This window comes from Ambystoma mexicanum, unplaced genomic scaffold (genome assembly GCF_040938575.1).
Source record: "Ambystoma mexicanum isolate Mex_15411 unplaced genomic scaffold, UKY_AmexF1_1 Mex_scaf5, whole genome shotgun sequence".
In the NCBI taxonomy this organism is placed as follows: Eukaryota; Metazoa; Chordata; class Amphibia; order Caudata; family Ambystomatidae; genus Ambystoma; species Ambystoma mexicanum.
This window is the reverse complement of record NW_027182466.1, coordinates 13,559,314-13,569,887: the sequence shown is the minus strand read 5'-3', so window position 1 is coordinate 13,569,887 and position 10,574 is coordinate 13,559,314.

The following is a 10,574-nucleotide window of genomic DNA, read 5'->3' as shown; positions in this document are numbered from 1 at the left end:
ATCACATCTCATGCCATAGTATGGTTCTCAGGTTTGGTAGAAGCATTGGGATATCACATCTCATGCTATTGGAAGGGTATCAGTATTGGATTTGGAAGGAGTTGGATATCCCATCTCATGCTATGGGAAGGGTCTCAGGTTGGAATGGGAAGGAGTTGGATATCACATTTCATGTTATAGGAAGGGTCTCAGGATTGGAATGGGAAGGAGTTGGATATCACATCTCAAGCTTTAGGAAGGGTCTCAGGTTTGGTATAAGCATTGAGATAGCACATCTCATGCTATAGGAAGGGTCTCAGGATTGGAATGGGAAGGAGTTGGATATCACATCTCATGTTATAGGAAAGATCTCAGGTTTGGTATTAGAAGCATTGAGACATCACATCTCATGTTATAGGAAGGGTCTCAGGATTGGAATGGGAAGAAGTTGGATATCACATCTCATGCTATAGGAAGGGTCTCATGTTTGGAAGGGGAAGGAGTTGGATATCCAATCTCATGTTATAGGACTGGTCTCAGGTTTGGTATTAGAAGCATTGAGATATCACATCGCATGCTGTAGGAAGGTTCTCAGGTTTGGAATGGGGAGGAATTGGATATCACATCTCATGTCATAGGAAGGATCTCAGGTTTGGTATTAGAAGCATTGAGATATCACATCTCATGCTATAGGAATGGTCTCAGGATTGGAATGGGAAGGAGTTGGATATTACATTCTTGCTATAGGAAGGGTCTCATGTTTGGAATGGGAAGGAGTTGGATATCACATATGCTATAGGAAGGGTCTCAGGTTTGAAACGGGAAGGAGTTGGATATCACATCTCATGTTATAGGAAGGGTCTCAGGTTTGAAACGGGAAGGAGTTGGATATCACATCTCATGTTATAGGACGGGTCTCAGGTTTGTTATTAGAATCATTGAGATATCATATTGCATGCTGTAGGAAGGGTCTAAGGATTGGAATGGGAAGGACTTGGATATCACATCTCATGCTATAGGTAGGCTCTCAGGTTTGGAAAGGGAAGGAGTTCGATATCACATTTCATGTTAGAGGAAGGATCTCAGGTTTGGTATTAGAGTCATTGAGATATCACATATCATGCTATAGGAAGGGTCTCAGGATTGGAATGGGAAGGAGTTGGATATCACATCTCAAGCTTTAGGAAGGGTCTCAGGCTTGGTATAAGCATTGAGATAGCACATCTCATGCTATAGGAAGGGTCTCAGGATTGGAATGGGAAGGAGTTGGATTTTACATCTCATGTTATAGGAAAGATCTCAGGTTTGGTATTAGAAGCATTGAGACATCACATATCATGCTATAGGAAGGGTCTCAGGATTGGAATGGGAAGGAGTTGGATATCACATCTCAAGCTTTAGGAAGGGTCTCAGGTTTGGTATAAGCATTGAGATAGCACATCTCATGCTATAGGAAGGGTCTCAGGATTGGAATGGGAAGGAGTTGGATATTACATCTCATGTTATAGGAAGGGTCTCAGGATTGGAATGGGAAGACGTTGGATATCACATCTCATGCTATAGGAAGGGTCTCAGGTTTGGTATTAGAGGCATTGAGATATCACATATCATGCTATAGGAAGGGTCTCAGGATTGGAATGGGTAGGAGTTGGATATCACATCTCAAGCTTTAGGAAGGGTCTCAGGTTTGGTATAAGCATTGAGATAGCACATCTCATGCTATAGGAAGGGTCTCAGGATTGGAATGGGAAGGAGTTGGATATTACATCTCATGTTATAGGAAGGGTCTCAGGATTGGAATGGGAAGAAGTTGGATATCACATCTCATGCTATAGGAAGGGTCTCAGGTTTGGAAGGGGAAGGAGTTGGATATCCAATCTCATGTTATAGGACTGGTCTCAGGTTTGGTATTAGAAGCATTGAGATATCACATCGCATGCTGTAGGAAGGTTCTCAGGTTTGGTATTAGAAGCATTGAGACATCACATCTCATGCTATAGGAAGGGTCTCAGGATTGGAATGGGAAGGAGTTGGATATCACATCTCATGTTATAGGAAGGATCTCAGGTTTGGTATTAGAAGCATTGAGACATCACATCTCATGCTATAGGAAGGGCCTTAGGATTGGAATGGGAAGGAGTTGGATATCACATCTCATGCTATAGGAAGGGTCTCAGATTTGGTATAAGCATCGAGATATCACATCTCTGCTATTGGAAGGGTCTCAGGATTGGAATGGGAAGGAGTTGGATATCCCATCTCATGTTATAGGAAGATTCTCAGGTTTGGTATTAGAAGCATTGAGATATCACATCTCATGCTATAGGAAGTGTCTCAGGATTGGAATGGGAAGGACTTGGGTATCACATCTCATGCTATAGGGAGGGTCTCAAGTTTGATATTAGAAGCATTGAGATATCACATCTCATGCTATAGGAATGGTCTCAGGATTGGAATGGGAAGGAGTTGGATATCACATCTCATTCTATAGGAAGGGTCTCAGGTTTGGTATAAGCAGTGAGATATCACATCTCATGCTATAGGAAGTGTCTCAGGATTGGAATGGGAAGGAGTTGGATATCACATCTCATGTTATAGGAAGGATCTCAGGTTTGGTATAAGCATTGAGATATCACATCTCTGCTATCAGAAGGGTCTCAGGATTGGAATGGGAAGGAGTTGGATATTCCCATCTCATGCTATAGGAAGGGTCTCATGTTTGGAAGGGGAAGGAGTTGGATATCCAATCTCATGTTATAGGACTGGTCTCAGGTTTGGTATTAGAAGCATTGAGATATCACATCGCATGCTGTAGGAAGGTTCTCAGGTTTGGAATGGGGAGGAATTGGATATCACATCTCATGTCATAGGAAGGATCTCAGGTTTGGTATTAGAAGCATTGAGATATCACATCTCATGCTATAGGAATGGTCTCAGGATTGGAATGGGAAGGAGTTGGATATTACATTCTTGCTATAGGAAGGGTCTCATGTTTGGAATGGGAAGGAGTTGGATATCACATATGCTATAGGAAGGGTCTCAGGTTTGAAACGGGAAGGAGTTGGATATCACATCTCATGTTATAGGAAGGGTCTCAGGTTTGAAACGGGAAGGAGTTGGATATCACATCTCATGTTATAGGACGGGTCTCAGGTTTGTTATTAGAATCATTGAGATATCATATTGCATGCTGTAGGAAGGGTCTAAGGATTGGAATGGGAAGGACTTGGATATCACATCTCATGCTATAGGTAGGCTCTCAGGTTTGGAAAGGGAAGGAGTTCGATATCACATTTCATGTTAGAGGAAGGATATCAGGTTTGGTATTAGAGTCATTGAGATATCACATATCATGCTATAGGAAGGGTCTCAGGATTGGAATGGGAAGGAGTTGGATATCACATCTCAAGCTTTAGGAAGGGTCTCAGGTTTGGTATAAGCATTGAGATAGCACATCTCATGCTATAGGAAGGGTCTCAGGATTGGAATGGGAAGGAGTTGGATTTTACATCTCATGTTATAGGAAAGATCTCAGGTTTGGTATTAGAAGCATTGAGACATCACATATCATGCTATAGGAAGGGTCTCAGGATTGGAATGGGAAGGAGTTGGATATCACATCTCAAGCTTTAGGAAGGGTCTCAGGTTTGGTATAAGCATTGAGATAGCACATCTCATGCTATAGGAAGGGTCTCAGGATTGGAATGGGAAGGAGTTGGATATTACATCTCATGTTATAGGAAGGGTCTCAGGATTGGAATGGGAAGACGTTGGATATCACATCTCATGCTATAGGAAGGGTCTCAGGTTTGGTATTAGAGGCATTGAGATATCACATATCATGCTATAGGAAGGGTCTCAGGATTGGAATGGGTAGGAGTTGGATATCACATCTCAAGCTTTAGGAAGGGTCTCAGGTTTGGTATAAGCATTGAGATAGCACATCTCATGCTATAGGAAGGGTCTCAGGATTGGAATGGGAAGGAGTTGGATATTACATCTCATGTTATAGGAAGGGTCTCAGGATTGGAATGGGAAGAAGTTGGATATCACATCTCATGCTATAGGAAGGGTCTCAGGTTTGGAAGGGGAAGGAGTTGGATATCCAATCTCATGTTATAGGACTGGTCTCAGGTTTGGTATTAGAAGCATTGAGATATCACATCGCATGCTGTAGGAAGGTTCTCAGGTTTGGTATTAGAAGCATTGAGACATCACATCTCATGCTATAGGAAGGGTCTCAGGATTGGAATGGGAAGGAGTTGGATATCACATCTCATGTTATAGGAAGGATCTCAGGTTTGGTATTAGAAGCATTGAGACATCACATCTCATGCTATAGGAAGGGCCTTAGGATTGGAATGGGAAGGAGTTGGATATCACATCTCATGCTATAGGAAGGGTCTCAGATTTGGTATAAGCATCGAGATATCACATCTCTGCTATTGGAAGGGTCTCAGGATTGGAATGGGAAGGAGTTGGATATCCCATCTCATGTTATAGGAAGATTCTCAGGTTTGGTATTAGAAGCATTGAGATATCACATCTCATGCTATAGGAAGTGTCTCAGGATTGGAATGGGAAGGACTTGGGTATCACATCTCATGCTATAGGGAGGGTCTCAAGTTTGATATTAGAAGCATTGAGATATCACATCTCATGCTATAGGAATGGTCTCAGGATTGGAATGGGAAGGAGTTGGATATCACATCTCATTCTATAGGAAGGGTCTCAGGTTTGGTATAAGCAGTGAGATATCACATCTCATGCTATAGGAAGTGTCTCAGGATTGGAATGGGAAGGAGTTGGATATCACATCTCATGTTATAGGAAGGATCTCAGGTTTGGTATAAGCATTGAGATATCACATCTCTGCTATCAGAAGGGTCTCAGGATTGGAATGGGAAGGAGTTGGATATTCCCATCTCATGTTATAGGAAGGGTCTCAGGTTTGGTATTAGAAGCATTGAGATATCCCATCTCATGATATAGGAAGGGTCCCAGGATGGAATGGGAAGGAGTAGGATATCACATTTCATGTTATAGGAAGGGTCTCAGGATTGGAATGGGAAGGATTTGGATATCATATCTCATGCTATAGGAAGGCTCTCAGGTTTGGAAGGGGAAAGAGTTGGATATCACATTTCATGTTAGAGGAAGGATCTCAGGTTTGGTATTAGAGGCCTTGAGATATCACATCTCATGCTATAGGAAGGGTCTCAGGATTGGAATGGGAAGGAGTTGGATATCACATCTCATGTTATAGGAAAGATCTCAGGTTTGGTATTAGAAGCATTGAGACATCACATCTCATGTTATAGGAAGGGTCTCAGGATTGGAATGGGAAGAAGTTGGATATCACATCTCATGCTATAGGAAGAGTCTCAGGTTTGGTATAAGCATTGAGATATCACATCTCATGCTATAGGAAGGGTCTCAGGATTGGAATGGGAAGGAGTTGTATATGACATCTCATGCCATAGGAAGGGTCTCAGGTTTGGTATAAGCATTGAGATATCACATCACATGCTATAGGAAGGGTCTCAGGATTGGAATGGGAAGGACTTGGATATCACATCTCATGCTATAGGCAGGGTCTCAGGTTTGGAAAGGGAAGGAGATGGATATCACATTTCATGTTAGAGGTAGGATCTCAGGTTTGGAATTAGAGGCATTGAGATATCACATCTCATGCTATCAGAAGGGTCTCAGGATTGGAATGGGAAGGAGTTGGATATCACATCTCATGCTAAAGGGAGGGTCTCAGGTTTGGAAGGGGGAGGATTTGGAAATCACATCTCATGTTATAGGAAGGATCTCAGGTTTGGTATTAGAAGCATTGAGATATCACATCTCATGCTATCGGAAGTATCTCAGGTTTGGTATTAGAGGCATTGAGATATCACATCTCATGCTATCATAAGGGTCTCAGGATTGGAATGGGAAGGAGTTGGATATCACATCTCATGTTATAGGAAGGATCTCAGGTTTGGTATTAGAAGCATTGAGACATCACATCTCATGCTATAGGAAGGGTCTCAGGATTGGAATGGGAAGGAGTTGGATATCACATCTCATGCTATAGGAAGGGTCTCAGATTTGGTATAAGCATTGAGATATCACATCTCATGCTATAGGAAGGGTCTCAGGATTGGAATGGGAAGGAGTTGTATATGACATCTCAGGCCATAGGAAGGGTCTCAGGTTTGGTATAAGCATTGAGATATCACATCTCTGCTATCGGAAGGGTCTCAGGATTGGAATGGGAATGAGTTGGATATCCCATCTCATGTTATAGGAAGAGTCTCAGGTTTGGTATTAGAAGCATTGAGATATCCCATCTCATGCTATAGGAAGGGTCTCAGGTTGGAATGGGAAGGAGTTGGATATCACATTTCATGTTATAGGAAGGGTCTCAGGATTGGAATTGGAAGGACTTGGCTATCATATCTCATGCTATAGGAAGGCTCTCAGGTTTGGAAGGGGAAAGAGTTGGATATCACATTTCATGTTAGAGGAAGGATCTCAGGTTTGGTATTAGAGGCCTTGAGATATCAAATCTCATGCTATAGGAAGGGTCTCAGGATTGGAATGGGAAGGAGTTGGATATCACATCTCATGCTATAGGAAGGGTCTCAGATTTGGTATAAGCATTGAGATATCACATCTCATGCTATAGGAAGTGTCTCAGGATTGGAATGGGAAGGAGTTGGATATCACATCTCATGTTATAGGAAGGATCTCAGGTTTGGTATAAGCATTGAGATATCACATCTCTGCTATCGGAAGGGTCTCAGGATTGGAATGGGAAGGAGTTGGATATTCCCATCTCATGTTATAGGAAGGGTCTCAGGTTTGGTATTAGAAGCATTGAGATGTCCCATCTCATGATATAGGAAGGGTCCCAGGATGGAATGGGAAGGAGTAGGATATCACATTTCATGTTATAGGAAGGGTCTCAGGATTGGAATGGGAAGGATTTGGATATCATATCTCATGCTATAGGAAGGCTCTCAGGTTTGGAAGGGGAAAGAGTTGGATATCACATTTCATGTTAGAGGAAGGATCTCAGGTTTGGTATTAGAGGCCTTGAGATATCACATCTCATGCTATAGGAAGGGTCTCAGGATTGGAATGGGAAGGAGTTGGATATCACATCTCATGTTATAGGAAAGATCTCAGGTTTGGTATTAGAAGCATTGAGACATCACATCTCATGTTATAGGAAGGGTCTCAGGATTGGAATGGGAAGAAGTTGGATATCACATCTCATGCTATAGGAAGGGTCTCAGGTTTGGTATAAGCATTGAGATATCACATCTCATGCTATAGGAAGGGTCTCAGGATTGGAATGGGAAGGAGTTGTATATGACATCTCATGCCATAGGAAGGGTCTCAGGTTTGGTATAAGCATTGAGATATCACATCACATGCTATAGGAAGGGTCTCAGGATTGGAATGGGAAGGACTTGGATATCACATCTCATGCTATAGGCAGGGTCTCAGGTTTGGAAAGGGAAGGAGATGGATATCACATTTCATGTTAGAGGTAGGATCTCAGGTTTGGAATTAGAGGCATTGAGATATCACATCTCATGCTATCAGAAGGGTCTCAGGATTGGAATGGGAAGGAGTTGGATATCACATCTCATGCTAAAGGAAGGGCCTTAGGATTGGAATGGGAAGGAGTTGGATATCACATCTCATGCTATAGGAAGGGTCTCAGATTTGGTATAAGCATCGAGATATCACATCTCTGCTATTGGAAGGGTCTCAGGATTGGAATGGGAAGGAGTTGGATATCCCATCTCATGTTATAGGAAGAGTCTCAGGTTTGGTATTAGAAGCATTGAGATATCACATCTCATGCTATAGGAAGTGTCTCAGGATTGGAATGGGAAGGACTTGGGTATCACATCTCATGCTATAGGGAGGGTCTCAAGTTTGATATTAGAAGCATTGAGATATCACATCTCATGCTATAGGAATGGTCTCAGGATTGGAATGGGAAGGAGTTGGATATCACATCTCATTCTATAGGAAGGGTCTCAGGTTTGGTATAAGCAGTGAGATATCACATCTCATGCTATAGGAAGTGTCTCAGGATTGGAATGGGAAGGAGTTGGATATCACATCTCATGTTATAGGAAGGATCTCAGGTTTGGTATAAGCATTGAGATATCACATCTCTGCTATCGGAAGGGTCTCAGGATTGGAATGGGAAGGAGTTGGATATTCCCATCTCATGTTATAGGAAGGGTCTCAGGTTTGGTATTAGAAGCATTGAGATATCCCATCTCATGATATAGGAAGGGTCCCAGGATGGAATGGGAAGGAGTAGGATATCACATTTCATGTTATAGGAAGGGTCTCAGGATTGGAATGGGAAGGATTTGGATATCATATCTCATGCTATAGGAAGGCTCTCAGGTTTGGAAGGGGAAAGAGTTGGATATCACATTTCATGTTAGAGGAAGGATCTCAGGTTTGGTATTAGAGGCCTTGAGATATCACATCTCATGCTATAGGAAGGGTCTCAGGATTGGAATGGGAAGGAGTTGGATATCACATCTCATGTTATAGGAAAGATCTCAGGTTTGGTATTAGAAGCATTGAGACATCACATCTCATGTTATAGGAAGGGTCTCAGGATTGGAATGGGAAGAAGTTGGATATCACATCTCATGCTATAGGAAGGGTCTCAGGTTTGGTATAAGCATTGAGATATCACATCTCATGCTATAGGAAGGGTCTCAGGATTGGAATGGGAAGGAGTTGTATATGACATCTCATGCCATAGGAAGGGTCTCAGGTTTGGTATAAGCATTGAGATATCACATCACATGCTATAGGAAGGGTCTCAGGATTGGAATGGGAAGGACTTGGATATCACATCTCATGCTATAGGCAGGGTCTCAGGTTTGGAAAGGGAAGGAGATGGATATCACATTTCATGTTAGAGGTAGGATCTCAGGTTTGGAATTAGAGGCATTGAGATATCACATCTCATGCTATCAGAAGGGTCTCAGGATTGGAATGGGAAGGAGTTGGATATCACATCTCATGCTAAAGGGAGGGTCTCAGGTTTGGAAGGGGGAGGATTTGGAAATCACATCTCATGTTATAGGAAGGATCTCAGGTTTGGTATTAGAAGCATTGAGACATCACATCTCATGCTATAGGAAGGGTCTCAGGATTGGAATGGGAAGGAGTTGGATATCACATCTCATGCTATAGGAAGGGTCTCAGATTTGGTATAAGCATTGAGATATCACATCTCATGCTATAGGAAGGGTCTCAGGATTGGAATGGGAAGGAGTTGTATATGACATCTCAGGCCATAGGAAGGGTCTCAGGTTTGGTATAAGCATTGAGATATCACATCTCTGCTATCGGAAGGGTCTCAGGATTGGAATGGGAATGAGTTGTATATCCCATCTCATGTTATAGGAAGAGTCTCAGGTTTGGTATTAGAAGCATTGAGATATCCCATCTCATGCTATAGGAAGGGTCTCAGGTTGGAATGGGAAGGAGTTGGATATCACATTTCATGTTATAGGAAGGGTCTCAGGATTGGAATTGGAAGGACTTGGCTATCATATCTCATGCTATAGGAAGGCTCTCAGGTTTGGAAGGGGAAAGAGTTGGATATCACATTTCATGTTAGAGGAAGGATCTCAGGTTTGGTATTAGAGGCCTTGAGATATCAAATCTCATGCTATAGGAAGGGTCTCAGGATTGGAATGGGAAGGAGTTGGATATCACATCTCATGCTATAGGAAGGGTCTCAGATTTGGTATAAGCATTGAGATATCACATCTCATGCTATAGGAAGTGTCTCAGGATTGGAATGGGAAGGAGTTGGATATCACATCTCATGTTTTAGGAAGGATCTCAGGTTTGGTATAAGCATTGAGATATCACATCTCTGCTATCGGAAGGGTCTCAGGATTGGAATGGGAAGGAGTTGGATATTCCCATCTCATGTTATAGGAAGGGTCTCAGGTTTGGTATTAGAAGCATTGAGATATCCCATCTCATGATATAGGAAGGGTCCCAGGATGGAATGGGAAGGAGTAGGATATCACATTTCATGTTATAGGAAGGGTCTCAGGATTGGAATGGGAAGGATTTGGATATCATATCTCATGCTATAGGAAGGCTATCAGGTTTGGAAGGGGAAAGAGTTGGATATCACATTTCATGTTAGAGGAAGGATCTCAGGTTTGGTATTAGAGGCCTTGAGATATCACATCTCATGCTATAGGAAGGGTCTCAGGATTGGAATGGGAAGGAGTTGGATATCACATCTCATGTTATAGGAAAGATCTCAGGTTTGGTATTAGAAGCAATGAGACATCACATCTCATGTTATAGGAAGGGTCTCAGGATTGGAATGGGAAGAAGTTGGATATCACATCTCATGCTATAGGAAGGGTCTCAGGTTTGGTATAAGCATTGAGATATCACATCTCATGCTATAGGAAGGGTCTCAGGATTGGAATGGGAAGGAGTTGTATATGACATCTCATGCCATAGGAAGGGTCTCAGGTTTGGTATAAGCATTGAGATATCACATCACATGCTATAGGAAG